We start from the raw sequence: 20,114 nt of genomic DNA, 5'->3' as shown, positions 1-20,114 counted from the left end.
AACTAGAAGGAGAGGAGAAAAAGAACAGCTTTAAAAACACTGGAAGATTTTGTTGGGTGTCCGATGGACATGTGTCCTGTTTGGGAGACCACCTCAGGGATGCTGTGGATGCCTGGTCATGGCATTGTACACCAGAGGCTGGACATTAATGAATGCCAACTATAATTTTATGTGTATAATGTGATGGCTCGGTGTGAGGTCGGGGTGGTGGTGGATGGGGGGAGGGGGGTTCATGGTGTGAGGGATGTAAAAATAAAATAAAATAAAATAAAAAAAAAAACACTGGAAGAAATACTAGCTGAAAACTTCCCAAATTTAGCCTGAGCACCCACAACTTCAGATTCAAGAAGCTGGGAAAACACCAAACATGATAAGCCCAAAGCAATCCACCCCAAGACATATTATAGTCAAATTTCTGAAAACGAAAGACAAAATAAATAAATAAATAAATAAATAAATAAATAAATAAATAAATAAATAAATAAAAGCAGCCAGTGAGAAACATCACATTGTCTATAAAGGAAAAAGAATTCAAATTACACTGAATTTCTGACACTGAGAATGGCACAATATTTCTTTAAGTGCTAAAAGAAAAGAATTGTCAACTCAGAATCCTATGTCCGTCAGGAATGAAGCAGAATTAAAAAACTCTAAGATGAAGGAATCTAAAAAAAAACTTATCATCAGCTGACCTTCACTAAACAAATGACTATCTTGATTATTTGGAATTTAACTGAGAAATAAATAATTCATGAAATTAGGTGTCTGACAACATAGGGGGGGAATAAATACTTTTGGATGAGCATAGTGAATTAACTCTTTACAAGGTATTTTGTTTTCTTCTTGAATTTCTCTCTCTCTTTTTTCTTTTGAATCTGTTTCTTCCAGAAGCTAATAATCCACCAATCTATGGTGTATATATGCAGTATAAATAGGAATATAAAGAAGTCCAATTTCCTCACTTCAAAGACTTCAACTTTTGTCTTGCATTCTTCTGACCAAACCCAAGCTTGATGTTGGCAACATCGCCCAAAGACTGTCGTATCCCCAAGGTTCGGGTCATTAGAATGAAGTCCACAGTCCATTCACATCAGCCTCAGGTAGATGTTTGCAAAATGCAGATTCATTCACATCACTTGACACACTTACTGGATCAGAATTTCAGATGAGATGGCACTAAAACTCTCTTGTTAACAAGCTTCCAGGTGATTCTTGCCAAACTGGAGACTGATACCCACAGCACTTGATTGTACAAGGGATCTTTATCAGTGCCACCATGGTGTCTCTCATCAGCATGCACACTGCTTTGTCCTGGGCTTCCTTCCATGCCTCCCTGCCTTTTCTAAGGGAATTCCTTTGCCCTTCAGCCCACTGCTGCCTCGCGCCAACTAACAGGGGAGGTATCCAGCTGGACTTCACTGTACTCGATAACCAAACACACACAGTTCTCTTCACAGGAATATTTTCAGGTTGTATATTCAGCCTGGTTCCCACGCTCTAGAGCATTTGATCCCACAGTTCCGATGACAGATTTTAAAGCACAGATTTGTCACTGTGAAGGGATGTGCACTTTTCCATTCTCCTTCATTGTCCTTGTCTATAGGGTAGAATAGCAAGAAGTTAGATTGAATCCCTATCTGACCATATATGATGTTTTAGCAAGAGCATTCTCTCTGAGTTTATTTTCTCATTGAAAATAGAAATAATGCCTTCTTCTGTTATGAGAACTTGTGGAGGACAAGCAGAATGGAATATTGGGGAAGAACACAGGCTTTGGAGTTCAGAAAGAGCTGGGGTGAATTCGCCTCTGCTTCTTGCCATCTGTAGGATGTGGGACAAGTTATTTTACCTCTCTAAGCCTCATTTTCAAGACGAGGATAATAATGCTCCCTTGCCCAGCATTCTCATTCATTGAAATAATCCAAACAAATGGTGAGTACTCAATAAATTACAGCTATTATTATTTTCCATGTGGGGAAGGACTTTGCCCAATGTCAGCGATGCAGGAATTTGTGCCTATAATTACTAATAATGTTTCAATTTTCTGAGCAGCATTTCCAGCTGTGCAGCTATAAAGTGAACTTCAGAGGTACATAGGCCAGGAATGAATGCCTGCTCTAGTATTTTCTTACCTCTGTGACTTTGGCACAAGTTGTTTAATTTTTCTGAGTTTTGTATTTTCATAACGGAAGGGGCAGTGATATTTACCCTCAGGATTTAGTATAAGACTCTAAAAGAGTTCAGTATACCTTTTCTCCTCTGTTCTACCTCTTTAAACCACCCCAGTCCTTTTTCTGTGGAGTGGGGGGGAGTGGGGAAGGGAAGAGGACTGTCTAGGGCAGTATAGAGGTTTACAGTCAGATTCTGGATAATGTTGTTGATATTCAATTTGTGACTAAATCATGATTGCAGCTTTCAAATAATTGATATAACCAGATAACTCTAGTCCTTTTGACTAAAACCAGGATTGTGATTTACAGATGCTCCTCAGCTTTTGATGTGGTTATGTCCCAATAAACCCATCATAAATTAAAATATTGAGTCAAAATGCATTTAATACACCTAATCTACTGATCATAGCTTATCCTGTCCTGACTTAAACGTGCTGAGGGCACAATAGCCAAAACATTCTGGCAACGTGAGCGAGCATGAGAGTACCGTTTGTTTGCCCTCACGTTCCCATGGCTGATGGGCGCTGCGCTTGCTTCTGCCACCCAACAGTGTGAGATGGTATGGTACTACAGGCATATCGCTAGCCCTGCAAAAGGTCAAAATTCAAAGTTCGAAGTACAGTTGACCCTTGAACAACGTAGTTTTGAACTGCAGGGTCCATTTATATGCAGATTTTTTTCAATAAATAAAGAAAATCCTTTGTATTAGTTGGTTTCGCATCTGCAGATTCGATTCCCTATCCCACACAGCATTTTTGTGTTCAAACTGCGGTTTCCCAAGCACGATTCCCAACTGCAGGTGGAAAATACCGTTTTCAATCCCCAGTTGGCTGAATCTGTGGATGCAAAGGGCTGAGTGTAGCTAAATTTTTGAGGAATCAAAAGTTATACATGGATTTTCGACTGCACAGGTGTTGGTGGCACTAATCCTATGTTCTTCAAGAGTCAACTGTATAGTTTCTACTGAATCCTTATCGCCTTCGTACCGTGGTAAAGCAAAATAATCAGAAGTCCAAACTTCATAAATTGGGGACTATGTGTATTTGTTCTGGAAACCAATTTATCCTGTTTTCTAGGTTCTTGAATGACAATTACACATATTGTCAAGTTCCTTCCTGGGCCATATGCAGTTTGGTCACCTTTAAAAAAATGGATTGGTTAACATTAGACTCTAGTTGGGTCTAGATTACAAACTAAGATTCCTCTCTTGAGCACAGACTATGGCATGGGCATCCTTGAATCTGTTAGCGGCATTTCTGTTTATAGAGGGAAAAATAAATTATAATTAAAAATTAGTGTGTTTGCAGAAAACTCAAAGTAATCATAAAAATATTATTTCTTAAGTGTCTTATACTTTGCCTAATACTCAGAAATCACAATATGATTGCAAGAGGTAGTAGTATGCCAGGAGGAAACCCATTTGGTTTAGAGCCCTTTTCAACCTGTTTTCAGATGAAGTGGAAATGTTTTTGGACAATAGATCTGTGATTTATACTTCATAAACTTAAAAAAACTCTATACATTATCCAGATGTAAGGAGTAACACATTTCCTTTTTTTCTGTTTTGATTTCTTCATTTTTATTTCTTTCAGTTTCACTTATTTAATTGGTACTTTTGACTCTATTTCTCTCAAATATTTCAGTTGGCTATTCTTTCTTTACAAAAATTTAATGGAAACTTTGCTCTCTTTCTAAATCTTGCTTGATTTTTCAGTGATCATTGAATAAACATAGTAGTGATTATTTACCCCTTTTTATCTTCCTTTCTACCCTATCATACAATGGGGACATTTCTGAGTTAAAGTTCTTGGTGGGATGGCAACAGGGGGAATAATTAAAATGCAGATGTGGGTACTAGGTTTATCTGTGTTCAACTTTCTGCACAATCTCAAAAACAGATATGATAGTCTTTCCGAGGAAGCTGCTATTTGAAAAGAGCGATAAATAATCTTGATATCCTCCCCCAGATTGGAAATTCCTGAAATGTCATTAATTTCTATTATGTTTTAAGAATATATTAAACATTGTACTATTTATCAATGTAAAGTACATTATCATTGCAGTCCTTCAAAGAATGTTGTTATTTTATTGATATTGCTGGTGGTGATTCAGTGCCCAAAGTCATCCAAAAAAGTGTAGCCTGAATTAGAAATTAATGATGTTGCCTATTGCTGAAATATGTATATGTATATATGTATATGTATATATATGTGTATATATATATGTATAATATGTATATATGTATGTATATGTATATATGTATATACAGGTATATACATATATATGTATATATGTATGTATATGTATATATGTACATATGGATATGTGTATATGTATATATAGATGTATATATATGTATATATATACACATACACAGACACACACACACACATACACACACACACACACACACACACACACACACACATATATATATATATATATATATATATATATATATATATATATATAGTTTGGGTTATATAGAAGAAAATAATACCTGATCTGTTGTAAGTAAGGAAAATTCTAAGATATTAAATGGCTTTTTTTTTAAAATTGAGATAGGGGATATTAAAATAAAAAGTATATTTTTATTTCTGCCAATATTCAACTTGCTGAAAATTGTGGATTCTGGGCAGGTAAAAATGAATAGGCAATTCACTAGAATAATACATAAAGAAGAAATTTCTCATATGTATCTGTTATGTAATGGTTTTGTTAAACTTCAGTAAGATTTTGTGAAGCACTTTGTATGAAACACTTTGAATTTTTCCCATAATCCTGGAGTGTTACAGTTATTAATTTTAAACATAAAATGCTGTCTCTTTTTCTTGTTAATGGTGAGAGACAGATGCTTTACCTGAAGCTATGGGCTGCAAGCAACCCTCATAGTCAATCACATCATTCGTATTATGTTGAAATTGTGCTTTTGGCATTTGCTTATTCAGAAATAATTGTATATCATTAGAGTTTGTTACTGTGATTGCATTTTTCTTTGATGTACCCTGCTAGACTTAACACTGAAATATAATTGCACAGAACATCAGTGGATTCTCTAAATTTTGAGAAAAATGCATCACATTCTGAACTAAGAGGTTTATATTTTATGTGACTCTGTGCCTAGAAAATGCTTCCTTCTTTTCTTTAACCACTGTAAGACATAAGCCATTTTTATTTATATGTACTGTTCTGTTGCTCTGCCTAAGGATGTAGTATCACTCCAGTGCATGGATCTTTGTTATCAGAGAACCACCATTCCATTTGTCATTAGAGGAAACACATGGGAAACTGTACAATTTGGACTCCAAACATCTGATAGCCAGATGGCAAGTAGCCTCAATGTAGTGCAAACACTGTCTGTTTGCAAGACAGTTATTTGCACACACATCTTTGGCAGATGATGGTAAGGCATTGCACAGAAGACGCATGTCTCCTGAGTCACACGAAAGGGAACATCTTCCTCAAGTGTATTTTCTCTTCTCTCTTTGCAAGGCTGATGGATTTTTTTAAAAGATACAAATGTATTTTGAGGAAGATTTTGGAAAATTAAATGTGGAGAAGTATGTCTCCAACCTGGGAAGTTTTTTTTTTCTTCTTCTTTTTTTTTCTTTTTTCTTTTTCTCCCCCCACCCCCACCCCGCCGCCAGTTAAATTTCAGGATTAGAAGCTCTCACTCATCTAGGTTATGTTTTCAAATCCTGACCTAAACGGAGTGATACCCGTACACAGTGAAATCATCAGTCGTACTCAAGTCCCTTAGTATAAGATGGACATGTACAGATAGATAGATAAATATTTATGTTTATGTATGTATGCCTGTGTTTATGTTTGCTAGACTTATATTCATTTTTAAAATTCATACTCTGCCATGGCAGGCCATGTAGTATAATGAAAAGTTGTCCACAGGATTTGGAATTGGTAGAGGCAGTATGTATAATGGTTAAGAATATGGACTCTGAAGTTAAAATTACCTCTGTAATCCTGTACAAATTAATCATCTAGTCACCTTACCCATCTGTAACATGGCAGTTATAATAGTACTACCCCATAGGCTTGTTATGGGATTAAATTAAATAAATCTATAGGGCTCTTACAAAACAGCCTTTCAGATAATAAGTACTGAATAAGTGTTAGCTTTCTTTGTATCTGTTAGCCTACCATCTGTACCCTACCTTGTAGCCAAAAGACTTAAGGTTATGATTTTAAAACACTCCATAAATATGTTTTGCTGAACTGGGCCTAATTATGAGTCGGAGGTCCATAACTTAGCCATGCGACTTATAGTAAGCAACTTTAGCTCTCATAAGCCCATTTCTTCATCCATGATATGGGGGAAATAATTGTGGCCCTGTTTTCCTTACCGGGTTATTACATACACCATATAAGATGATTATGTGAGAGCATGTGTTTAGTTTGAAACACAAAGCCAATAGTTGAAATGCCTTTGGAGATGATTTCCAAAAAGGAATGAGGTGACTGATGCAGGCTCTTCTTATGCTTTAGCAAGTGTGATAAGACACCTAACTTGTGCAGCTGTATTAATGGTAGAGCATATCAATACATCCGAGAGTTCCAGATCGAGTGCTTTGACAAAACTCAAAACCTGGAGAAATTCTTTCTGGCTCTGAAAATAATGGAACGATAATAAATATTCATCAGCCAAGCCTTAGTACATGCTCTGAAGTAATTTTTTAAAGATTCTCAGTCACCTTGATTATTATCTTGCTGAAATTATGTTTCATATAGAGCCAGACCAATTGGGAACATATACCAAAAGCTAAAAGAATCTCAGCACTTGGAGAGATTTTATTTCTTCGTGTATTAGGAGAACATTCGGGTACTTTTTTTGAGAGCCCCTGACACAAAACTGTTTTCATCTGAGGAAATTAAAAATGTATCCTCAAAACTGTCTCTGATTAGTTCATTCACATATTCTTTTCTTCAGATTCCACATATAAGTGAGATCATATGGTACTTGTCTTTCTCTTTCCGACTTATTTCACTTAACATAATGTTCTCTAGATCCATCCATGTTGTTGGAAATGATAAGATTTCTTTCTTCTTTATGGCTGTGTAATACTCCGTTGTATAAATGTACCATAGCTTCTTAATCCAGTCATCTACCGATGGGCATTTCGGTTGTTTCCATATCTTGGCTATTGTGTAAAGTGCTGCAATAAACATAGGAGTGCATACTGATTTTTGAATTGGAGTTTTGGATTTCTCCGGGTAGATGCCTAGGAGTGGAATTACTGGATCATAGGGTAGTTCCATTTTCAGATTCCTGAGATACCTCCATACTGTACACCTGAAACTAATAAAAAAAAATGTATGCACACAGACACATTGCTCAAGGCATTTTGTTTAGGTGGGAAACATTTGTTTTGTCTTATTTTATAGGATAAAGGATAAGTTTCACTAGCTCCTGTGATTCAGAAAATATTTTCACCAGATAATTCAGATCTTATCTACAATTCACATGTTTTAAAGGTCATCTAGATCTTCTATATTATCTTCTAGAACTTTTATAATTTTGTATTTTTATAGTTAGGTCTATAATCCATGTTAGTTAATTATTGTGGATGATATAAAGTCTTTGTCTAGTTTAAAATTTGCATATGGATGTCCAATTGTTCCAGCATCATTTGTTGAAAAGACCATTTATTCTCCATTGGATTATCTCTGCGCCTTTGTCAAGGATTAGTTAACTAGATTCATTTGGGTCTATATCCATGGGTTCAGTATTGATAATCTCTCCTTTATTTCTGATATGAGAAATTTGGGTCTTCTCTATTTTTTCTTAGTTATCATGTCTAGAGGCTTATAAATATTATAGATCTTTGTAAAGAAACAGATTTTATTTTGTCAACTTTTTCTATTGTTTTACTGTTTTCAGTTTCATTGATTTCTGCTCCACTTTTTATGCTTTCTATTCTTCTACTTGCTTTAGGTTTATATTGCTCTTCTTTCTTAAGTTTCCCAAGGTAGAATTTCAGATCATTGATTTTAGACTGATTTTCTTATTTTCTAGTATCCACATGCAGGACTATAAATTTCCCTCTACACTGCTTTTGCTGCATCCCACAAGTTATTTTTCTTCACTTATTCTTTAAATTTTTATTTTTTAAAATACAGTTGATAACAATATTATATTAGTTTCAGGTGTACAACATAATGATTAGACATTTATATAATTTATAAAGTGATCACCCCGCATATCTATGCATATGACACTATACATAGTTATTACAATATTATTGACTATATTCCCTATGCTGTGTTTTATATCCCCATAACTATTTTGTTACTACCAATTTGTACTTCTTAATCCTTTCCCCCTTTTTTTTCACTCATCCCCCCAACCCTCCTCCTATCTGGTAACCATCAAAATGTTCTCTGTATCTATGAGTTTATTTCTGTTTTGGTTGTTTGTTTATTTTGTTTTTTGGTTCTACATATAAGTAAAATCATATGGCATCTGTCTACCTCTGTCTGACTTATTCACTCAGCATAAGTGTCCATCCATGTTATTGTCGATGGCAAGATTTCATTCTTTTTTATAGCTGAGTAATATTCCCTTGTATACAAGATCTGACAATTAAATTTACGAACTCGCAACAATGTTGTTAACTTTTTTGGCTATCAGAGGGATTATTCATTATAAATTTCTACCAACTGAACAAACGCGTTAACCAAGTTTACTATTTGCAAGTGCTGAAAAAGCTGTGTGAAAAAGTTAGACGACCTGAACTTTTCTCCAACAATTCATGGCTCTTGCATCACAACAATGCACCAGCTCACATGGCACTGTCTCTGCAAGACTCTTTAGCCAGTAAATAAATAACTGTATTGGAACACCTTCCCTACTCACCTGATCTGGCACCCAGTGACTTCTTTCTTTACCTAAAGATAAAGGAATTCTTGAAAGGAAGACATTTTGATGACGTTCAGTACATCATGGATAATACGACGACAGCTCTGATGGCCATTCCGGAAAAGAATTCCAAAATTGCTTTGAAGGGTGGACTAGGCACTGCTGTCAGTGCATAGCTTCCCAAGGGGAGTGCTTCAAAGGTGACTGTAGTGATATTCAGCAATGACGTAGGTATGTAGTACTATTTATAGGATGAGTTTGCAAACTTAATTGCCTGACCTCATATATGTACCATTTATTCTTATCAACCTAATGATGAACACTTTGATTGCTTCCATATGCTGACAATTGTAAATAATTTCACAATGAACATATGGATGCATACGTCTTTTTGAGTTAGTGTTTTGTGTTTCTTCAGATAAAAACCCAGAAATGGGATTGCTGGGTCCTTCTTTGTCTCTTGTTATAGCCTTTGTTTTGCTTTTTTTTAAAATTATTTTTTAACATCTTTTTTTTAGTTTCAGGTGTACAAAACAATGTAATAGACATTTATCATTTCTATCCCTCACACAGTGTTAACAACCCCACCTCCATCTACTACTTCTCTGACATTGCATACAGATATTACATTTCCTGTCTCTATTCCTAACTCGGAGTAAGATTTTTACTGATATATCCCCTCGGGCAAGGGAAGTAAGAGAAAAAATAAACACATGGGATTACATCAAACTAAAAAGTTTTTTCACAGCAAAGGAAAATATCAATAAAACAAAAAGGGATCCTACTGAATGGGAGAAGATATTTGCCAATGCTATATCCAATAAGGGGTTGATGTCCTGAATTTATAAAACACTCACTCAACTCAACTCCAAAAAAACAAACAACCCAATTACAAAATGGGTAGAGGACATGAAGATACATTTTTCTAAAGAGGACATACAGATGGCAAACAGACATATGAAAAAATGCTCACCCTCACTAATCATTAGAGAAATGCAAATAAAAACCACAATGACATAACCTTTGTTTTAAAGTCTATTTTGTCTGGTATAAGTGTTGCTACTCTAGATTTTTTCATTTCCGTTTTCATGAAATATCTTTTTCTATCCCTTTATTTTCAGTCTCTGTGTATTTTGATCTGAAGTGAGTCTGTTGTAGGCGGAATATATAAGGGTCTTGTTTTCTTATCTGATCAACAACACTATCTTTTCTTTGAAGCATATAATTTATTTACATTGAAAGTAATTGCTGATAGATCTGTACTTATTGTCATTTTGTTATTTATATTTTTTTTATCTTTCTTCCCTTCTTTTTCTTAAAGGAGACCCTTTAACATTTCTTATAATACTAGTTTGATGGTGATGAACTCCTTTAGCTTTTTCTTATCTGGGAAACTCTTTATCTGTCCTTCCATTCTAAATGATAGCTTTGCTGGGTAGTGTAATCTTCGTTATAGGTCTTAGCTTTCCATCACTTTGATTTTCTACCAATCCCTTCTGGACTACAAAATCTCTGTTGACAAATAGCTTACATTCTTATGGAAGCTCCCTTATAGGCAACTAGCTGCTTTTCTCTTAACTGCTTTTAAAATTCTCTCTCTTTAATGTTTGGCATTTTAATCATGATGTGTCTTGCTGTGGGCCTCTTTGGGTTCATCTTGTTTGGGAATCTCTGTACTTCTTGGGTTTGTATATCTACTTTCTTCATCAAGTTAGGGAAGTTTTCCATCATTATTTCTTTAAATAGGTTTTCAATTCCCTGCTCTATCTCTTCTCCTTCTGGTACTCCTATGATGCAAAAGGTGCTATGCTTGATGTTATCCCAGAGATCCCCTAACCTATACTGATTTTTTTGGATTCTTTTTTCTCTTTTTTATTATTTGTTTTTATTTTTTTAATTTTTCACTGGAGTGTTATCTGTCACCATCCACCAAAATTAACACAGAATGAGTCAAAAACCTAAATATAACACTTGAAACAATAAATTGCATAGAAGAAAACATAGGTACTAAACATACCTGAGAGAGGATTTTATGAATTTGACTTCAAAGGCAAGAGAAGTAAAAGCAAAAATAAATGAATGGGACTAAAAACTTCTGCACAGCAAAGGAAACTATCAATAAAACAAAGAGGCATTTAATTGAATGGGAGAAGATATTTGCAAATAGCATACCTGGTAAGGGGCAAATATCCAAAATATGTAAAGAACTAATATAATTCAACACACACACACACACACAAACCCAATCTACTTAAAAAATGGACAGAGGACCTGAACGGACACTTCTCCCATGAAGACAGACAAATAGCCAACAGATATATGAAAAGATGCTCAACTTTTTGCTGTTCTGATTGGGTGCTTTGTGCTGCCTTATCTTCCAAATCACTGATTTGATCCTGTGCTTCATCTAATCCACTGTTGATTTCCACTAATGTATTTTGCATTTCAGTTATTGAAATTTTTTTTTTTTATGTTTTATAACTCCATTTTTATGTTTTCTGTCTCTTGAAGTTCTCGCTGAGACAACTGAGCATCTTTACAGTGTTTGGGACTCTTTATCTGGTAGATTGCTTGTCTCCATAGTGTTTAGTTCTTTTTTTTTTTTTTTTTTTTTGAGTTTTGTTCTGTTTCTTCATTTGGAACATATTTCTTGTCTCCACATTTTGGCTTTCTCCCTTTGTTTGTTTCTATGTATTAGGTAGATCTGGTAAGTCTTCTATTCTTGATAGAGTGGCCTTATATAATAGGTGTCCTGTGGGGCCCAGTGGCTCAGTCTCCCTGGTCACCTGAGCCAAGTGCACCAAGCATGTCCCTTGTGTGGGTTGTGTGTGCCCTCCTGTTGTAGTTTAGCCTTGGATTTTCACCATCAATGGAAGGGAAAAACCCTCAGGCTGATTAGTGTTGAGGACTGGCTGTGACCAGTGGAGCACCTTTAGCAGGGTTCTGGTTCCTGTCCACTCTGCCTTTTGGGTATGATTTTTGTGGAGGTAGTTGGTGTTGTTCTTATGTGGTCTGAAGCTCACCACTGGGTGTGTTGCTTCTGGGGTCTCGTGGAGGAGGAGGGCGGCTTTGGTGCATACTAAGGTTAGCCACTACCTCTGCCCCATCTGGGTCTGCTTGGTATGACCTACAATGTGATCTGAAGATGATTGACACTTTAGAGGCACATGAGAGAGGGTAAGCTGCAAACTGAGCCTGGCTGCTGCTTGTGCCAGTCTTGTACCAAGCATTACAGAGCATGCTGAGGCCAGATGCTGCTTGTTTGGGGTTTGTGAACCTTTCTGAGATTTTAGTAAAGTCCAGCATGAGCTGAAACAGGCCATTTGAATGAAAACCTCACTGGAGCCAGCTTGGGTGGGCCCACACTTTGGGTGGAGTGGGGTCTCAGGGAATCAGCAGGATGGGGAAAATGGTATTAGCCATGTTGATGGAGACTCAGATATCACAACTGCCTAAGTTTGCATGTGCAGGATGGTTGGAGGGAAGGCTCAATAAAGGCACTATGGTTTCTGCCAGCACTTCTGTCTTGGATAAAGCTGCCTCTCCAACACTTTCCCTGAAGCCAGACAATTTAATTCCTTTCCATGTGTCCCTGGTGCCTTTTAAGCTATTGTGCCAGTGCTGGAACTCAGACCAAGTGAGTCTGTCAGCAAGCAAACCCATGCATGGGCACTATAAGAGGAACTCCTAGGACTGCACCCACCCTTTTTCTCACTCAGTCACAGTCTCCACTTGTTTCCACAGTGAGAATTTGTGGGGACTTCTCTTCTTGGCACTAGAACCCTGGGCTGGGGATCCTGGCGTGGGGCTAGGACTCTTCAATTCTCAGGGGGAACCTCTACAGCTGAGATAGCCCTCTTTATTTTTAACCACCACTTGTGCGTATGGGGACCAGCCCATTCCACGTCTCCACCCCTCCTACCGGTCTTATATGATTATATATCCTTAATTATATGATTCTGTTTAGCTAGAATTCAAATGATTCTCAGTGATGGTTGTTCTGTAGTTTTATTTGTAATTTTGATGTGATCATGAGAGGAGGCAAGCACAGCACTTACCTATTCTGCCATCTTGACCAGATGTCTTCTTTTGCCTTTAACTTAAGCCATTCCTGTTTTTTTCCAGGATTTAGCTCTTATTGATAATGGGGAGGTATGCTGAACCCACACAGAACTAAATCTTCTAATTTAATTATCCTTAAAGTATAATTCTCAAGTCAGACATCTTTCCTGTCTATAACAGTTATTCCCTTGCACCCCATTTTGGAAAGGCAAAAGGTTAGAGTCACTCTTAACATCTGCATGGATTTGTGCTAAATCAAAGAAAGGTGTGTGTCAGAGATTGCTGACGACTTTCCTATCCTCACCTCTCCTTTCATAGTGTTGCCCTTAAAAAGAAAGGGAACACATCTGTTGAGATTTCGACCTATATCATTTTATTAGTAATGCCTCAGCATTGAATCAACTCTTTGAACTCTGTTTTATTACTGAAATGACTTTTACACCACCCACATTGAATATTGCTCATCATATCTTACTGAAGTACTTTTGGACATCACATCAAGCTTTGGTGATTCATAGTCATAAACAATTATCAATGTAGATAATAGCTGACTGCACAAGGCTGATATGTTTGAGGTCTCTAAACAATCATGTTTAATATCCAGAAGTTCATTCTCTGGAACTCAACAGGATGCTAACACCTATCATCAAAGTTCATGTTCTGAGAATAATGATGTCTTATAATTTTTGAATAAATATGTGCTGCATATTAATTAAAATTGTTCTGTGCATAAAACATATTATTACAGTGTTTTCTTCCAGTTAGTGAGTCAGCGTACTGAGATGATTACTTTTGAGATTAATTATTTTTAAACATTTCAAAGTATACCAGTTCTTTATTGTGCTCTATCTACAGACTTGCATTACATTTGAATAAATTTTAGATAAAATTCATCCTAGAATATGATGCTATTTTTACATGGGCCACCATTATTCATTAACCTTAATAATTTTTGTTTCAATGAAAAAAGATAGGATGGTAAGAAAGACAAAATTGCAAAGCAAGAGGCTGGTACAGCTGAGAAGTGTTGTACTGAATATTCTCCCTTTGCCCCTCTACATCCCCTCTCTCCTCTTTTGTAGACCTAGGATAACGTCAGTGGGGCTCCCCTGCCTTCTGGCTTCTGGTTGGGCAAGGTCAATGAGAGTCACTAGTAGAAGACTGGAGAATAGGGTGAAAGTGAAGTCTGAGTTTTGTTCCTTTGCTGCCTCCTGATGGAGCCATGGTTTATCAGAGGCTGTATTCTTTTCAAAGTTCCTTTAGGCTCTTTGCTACAGATGTAGATCTTTCTGTACTTCAGTAACCTCTCCCTTTTCCTATTCCTTTAAGTAGTAGAGAAGAAAGTAAAGGCTTCCTCTACTGCTATCCCTGGCAGACTTGCCTTCCATGTTGATTTCCATTACATGTGTAACGTGTCTGTTAATTGTCGTCATCTGTGTCTCTTTGGTCACCATTTCTGAGTGTTCCATCTGTTCCTGGCAGTGTCTGATTGATACAGGTAGAAGAGTTAAATAAATAAATAAATAAATAAATAAATAAATAAATAAATAAATAAATAAAACGTGGGGGAAAGGGCAAGGCTCTAGACTGCATTGCTGGCTTTCAACTCTTGCTTTGTTCCTTCCTAAATATGTGATCTCAGTCAAATCTCTTACCTTTCCTGGATTTTAAGTTTCTCAACTGTGCAATGAAACGTGGTTGAACCAGATTCTGAGCTCTAAATATTCTGTTCTGTATACACCTCAAGATGTAGAAATGTCTTTGTGATATGTCATTAATAAATTCTTAAGTCATTTTCAGAAAGGTAAAGAAAGCAACCCTAGTGAAACTGATGCCAACAATTAGTAATGTTATTCCTGAACATAAGGGACATAATCCATACATTGAAATTGTCATATTTGGATGTTTTTCCAGTGTTTTCTCCTTTTACATTGTAATCATTATCGAACTAGAGGTATATTTCTTGCCAGTTCAGTTGAAAGGACTCTACCTTCAATAAGTTTAGTCTCTGATTGGTTTTCAGTGAAGCACTCTCAGCTACTACTTCACTTAGACACCAATTTGGACATAAAAAGATGATTTGTTTTAGGTCCCTGCTCCATTTCTACTTGGAAAGACTGTTTTGTGAAGCATTACTTTTCTGATTAATACTTGTCTGCTCTTTTATTGAGTCCCTATCTAATACCTGCTTGTCTTTGATTATCTCATTGCAAAGTAAAGGAAAACAGAGGTGAATGAAAGTAAAACCACCATGAACACTGTAGCTAGAAAGTATACATTTTTGAAGAATCTCTGCTTTCACTGTGATTATTTCAGTGGATGGTGCTGCAGCTGTGTTAGTTACAATGCTTTCAGGACCCAGATTTCATGACCAGTGGAGTATATGAGAATTTTTCTGTTGTAACCTGGAGAACTGCTGTAGTAGGGCCCTGAGTGTTTGAGCTAGAGACATGAACAATCTACTGAAATGGATAGAAGCCAGCTCAGAGATGAAGATAGTAAAATTGAATATGGTCAAGTAGAAATGACCTGAAAGAGGAATGTGGGAAAACAGTATCTATGTAAAAATCCAGGATGATAAATTTGCATAGAGTAAATAGCTTTTGTCATTAAGAAAAGTGGTCTTACATGCAATGTCATTGCAATTGTTTTCTGGCACTGTTCTCAAAATCCCTTTTCATTCAGGGTGTTCTTTTACTCTGATGTCAAGTAATGGAGGATAGACCCTTGGAGGTCTTGATTTCTGGAGAATCAGTAATACACAGTAACATCATCTCCTCTGTGTTCTTCTATAGGATTCCATGCTGTTTATTTTATTCATAGGATTTCATGTTCATGTCCCTCAATTGCCAGTGAGTTCCCTTTACATGATACAACGTTGAAAAATGAAACTTAGGCTAAAAAATTACCTAGGCATTTTTATTTATTTATTTTTTCAGATTCAGAAGAGAGGTAAAACAGAAATCTATGCTATATTTGTAGTTTAAAATTATTTTCTAATATCCATTTTCTCTGACAATTTCCAGCAGTTTACTTAAAATTGCTTTTTAGGAAAGAAATTCACTTTGGTTTCTCTTTTGACTTTTTTTTGAATGATTAGTAACATTCCCACTCAAAAATCACAGGAGACTGATAAAGGGCTGCCTCTGGGTAGAGAATATAGGGAACTTAGAGTCATGGCTGCGAAGGAGATTCACTTTTTACTTTATGTACTTTGTTTTGCTATAATTTTCTAATCATGTGTTGCCTGTTCAAACACTTCTCATGTAACCAAAAAATAAAACAAAATAAAATAAAATAAAATAAAATAAAATAAAAATCTCACTCAATTCATCATTCAAGGATTAGAAGAAACAAAATAGTGAAAATGGCCATATTACCCATAGTAATATACAGATATAATGCAATCCCCACCAAAACCTCAATGACATTTTTTAAAGAAGTGCCATAAAAAATCATCAGATTTGTATGGAATCACAAAAGACTCCAAAGAGCCAAAGCAACCTTAAAAATAAATAAATACATACATACATACATACATACATACATACATACATACATACATAAATAAATAAAAATAACAAGGCTGGATGTATCACACACCCTGACTTCAATTTATACTACAAAGTGACAATCAAAACAGCATGGTATTGGCAGAAAAACAGATACACGGACCAGTGGAATAGAATTAAGATTCCATAAATAAACCCACATATATATGGGCAGATAATTTTCAACAAAGGAGCCCAAAACATACAATGTAGAAAAAAGTCTTTTCAATAAATGGTGCTGGGAAAATTGGAAAGCCATGTGCAAAAGAATGAAACGAGGCTGCTATCTGTCACCACATACCAAAATTAACTCAAAACGGATCAAAGACCTAAACATAAGACCTGAAACAATAAATTGTATAGAAGAGAACATAGGTGCTAAACTTATGGACCTTAAGTTCAGAGAGGATTTTATAAATTTGACCTCACAGGCAAGGGAAGTAAATACAATAATAAATGAATGGGGCTATATTAAACCAAAAAACTCTGCACAATGAAAGAAACCATCAACAAAACAAAGAGGCAGCCAAACAAATCAGAGAAGATATATGCAAGCAACACCTTTGATAAGTGGCTAATATCCAAAATATATATAGAACTCATACAAATCAACAACAAAAACAAACAAATAATCCCATTAAAATATGGTCAGAGAACCTAAATGGACACTTCTCCCAAGAAGACAAACATGGTCAACAGATATATAAAAAAAAAAATGCTCAACTTTACTAGCTCTTAGGGAAATGTAAATCAAAATCACAATGAGATACCACCTCACACCTATTAGAATGGCTATTATCAACAACACAAGTAATCAATCACAAGTGTTGGAGACATTGTGGAAAAAAAGGAATGCTCATACACTGTTGGTGGGAATGTAAACTGGTACAGCAACTACAAAAAACAGTATGGAGGTTCCTCAAAAAATTGAGAATAGAATTACCAGACAACCCAGCAATCCCTCTTTTGGGTATCTACCCAGAAATCTGAAAACATTCATCCGTAAAGAAAACATTCATCCTATGTTCATTGCAGCATTATTCACAGTGGCCAAGGCATGGAAAACAGCGAAGTGTCCTTCAATAGATGATTGAATAAAGAAGATGTGGTACATATACACAATGGAATATTACTCAGTGATAAAAGATGAAACCTTTCCATTTGTGACAACGTGGATGGATCTTGAAATTATTACCTAAGCGAAATAAGATCAAAAAAGTCAAGAACCATATGACTTCACTCATATGTGGGATATAAAACTGAAAACAACAAAGGAACAAGACAAACAAAAAGAAAAACTCATAGATACAGACAACAGTTTAGTGGTTACCAGAGGGTAAGGGGGGTAGGGAGGTTGGTAGCAGAGGATAAAGAGGGTCAAATATATGTTGACGGAAGGAGAACTGACGGGATATTGACGGGATAGAAGGAGAACTGAACAAACAATGCGATACATAGGTGATGTATTATACAAATGTACACTTGAAACCTATATAATTTTACTAACCAATATCACTGCAGTACACTTAATAATAATAAAAAAAAACATAAAAGGAAAGAATAAGTTCTTTTTTTAAAAACTTTCAAGCAGTTTTGTGTTCACTGACCTTAACCCCAACCCTAACCCTATGATGCTAGTGATAAATATCACTGACTCTTTCCTTTGCTATTCCTTGATCAGTCACCAAATTCTGGTAATTTGAATATGTCATTCATGTACTTCTTTTTTCTCCACGTCCAATCACTGTTCTATTTTGGGACCTCAATGTCTCTTGGTAAGAATACTAAAAGATTTGTTTAACTGGTCTTTTTCCCCCAGGCTCTTCTCTCAGGAAACAGTCTTCCACACTGTAACCAAAGTTACCCTTTGAAACAGATCTGATGATGTTCTTCTCCTGATGAAAATAAGTAAAATTTAGTGGTTCCCATTGTCCACAGGACAATGCCCATTAATCCCTTGGCGTTCTAGCCCCCACCTACCTGTCTCATCTTTGTGACTTCTTTCGACATTTATTTATTTTATCTTTTTTTTTTTTCAAGTGCCTACTAATATGTTAGATCCTGTGTTAGCAATAAAATTAAGGACAATACTGATGGGGTTCATCTTCTCATAATGTTTACTGCCCACTAGTGGTGGAGACATATAATGAAAATATAGAATATATATACATACACACGTGTGCGCACGTGCACACACACACACACAAAGATCAGTACTATGAGAGGAAGGAGCTCCCAGCTAGGAAAGCATATACCCAAGAGACCTGACTACGTCTTGGGGCTGAGTAAAAACTTCCTGAACTTACATTGCTAAGGCAGAGACCTGGGGAATGAATTTCAGTGACTTCATGTGAGAGCCCAAGCTATGTGCATCAGGCGACCTGCCATCCTTCAACCTGCTGCATTTTCCTGGGCTTTTGCCCCAGGCTCTTCCTTCTTAATTTGGTACTTGGTAAAATTTTCTGTTTAATTGTCTTCCCCTTTTCTTTTGCTTTATGGGATATTCATCATTCAAAGTCGCTCAAGTATTACCTGTAAGGACAGTCTTCCGTAACATTCCTTATGGCTCCTGTTTTTGAACACCATGGCCTAGAAGAATGGATAGCTCTCATTTCTCAGCTCCCACATCATTTTGTAAGGATGAGTTTTTGCTTGACATCTATCTCACTGTTATGCACACAAGCAAACTGGTACAGTAATTGTTTTATAGGTGATACCAATTTTATTGGCTTTAGATAATAAATATCCACAGATTATTGTGTTATTTTGTTAATGTCATTAATACAAAAAGTTCCCATTATAAGGAAGTGAAATATTTCAATTATTGTGTGATGATTCAGTAGTTTGAAACTCGGAATGCATTTCCCCAAAGAGAAAGAAGGTAGAATATATTTGTTATATATACATATAAATTACCTAGCTCAAACAATGAAAGTTCATTAATATGTAATAGCTCTCCTCCCTGTTCCTTCCTCTCCTCTCATATCCTTTATTGCATTGGCACTTTAGGCGACTTTTAGGATGTGAATGCGTGGGCAGGTGACTGACTGAGAATGAGAGATTATAGGCCCCTGAAAAATCAAGAAGAGAAGACTTCAGCATTCACATCATGAAGTTACTCATTGACTCAACAAATGTTGACCTAGCACTCTTCATAGCCAACTAGTAGTTGAGCAGTGAGACAGTCACACCCTAAGGGCATCATCACTTTCCACTTCCAGAGGGGCTTGGAGAACTTATGGGAAGAGAATTAGATTCTGAATGAAGAAAGCACATGAATAGAAATAGGGAAGTGTAGTCATGGAGGCTGCAGCCCAGCTTATACATGGATGACAATGAGGTCTTTTCCTGTAGTCTGGCCACGTTACACATGCTGGTTAGGGACTCTGGCTACAAGCCTTGCCTGGAGTATGTCACAGGCACAGCAATAAGGACCTTTCTCACCATTTAACTGTG

The 20,114-nt window shown here is 36.2% G+C and overlaps 1 protein-coding gene across 4 annotated transcripts in view; it reads left to right on the top strand.

Moving 5' to 3' along the window:
• Positions 1–20,114, top strand: part of CTNNA3 (catenin alpha 3) — a 1,458,437-nt gene that overhangs the window by 892,808 nt on the left and 545,515 nt on the right. The gene's annotated exons all lie outside the window — the stretch shown is intronic.

Source organism: Rhinolophus hipposideros (assembly GCF_964194185.1).
Source record: "Rhinolophus hipposideros genome assembly, chromosome: 15".
Taxonomy (NCBI): Eukaryota; Metazoa; Chordata; class Mammalia; order Chiroptera; family Rhinolophidae; genus Rhinolophus; species Rhinolophus hipposideros.
This window is presented reverse-complemented; position numbering and strand designations above follow the sequence as displayed.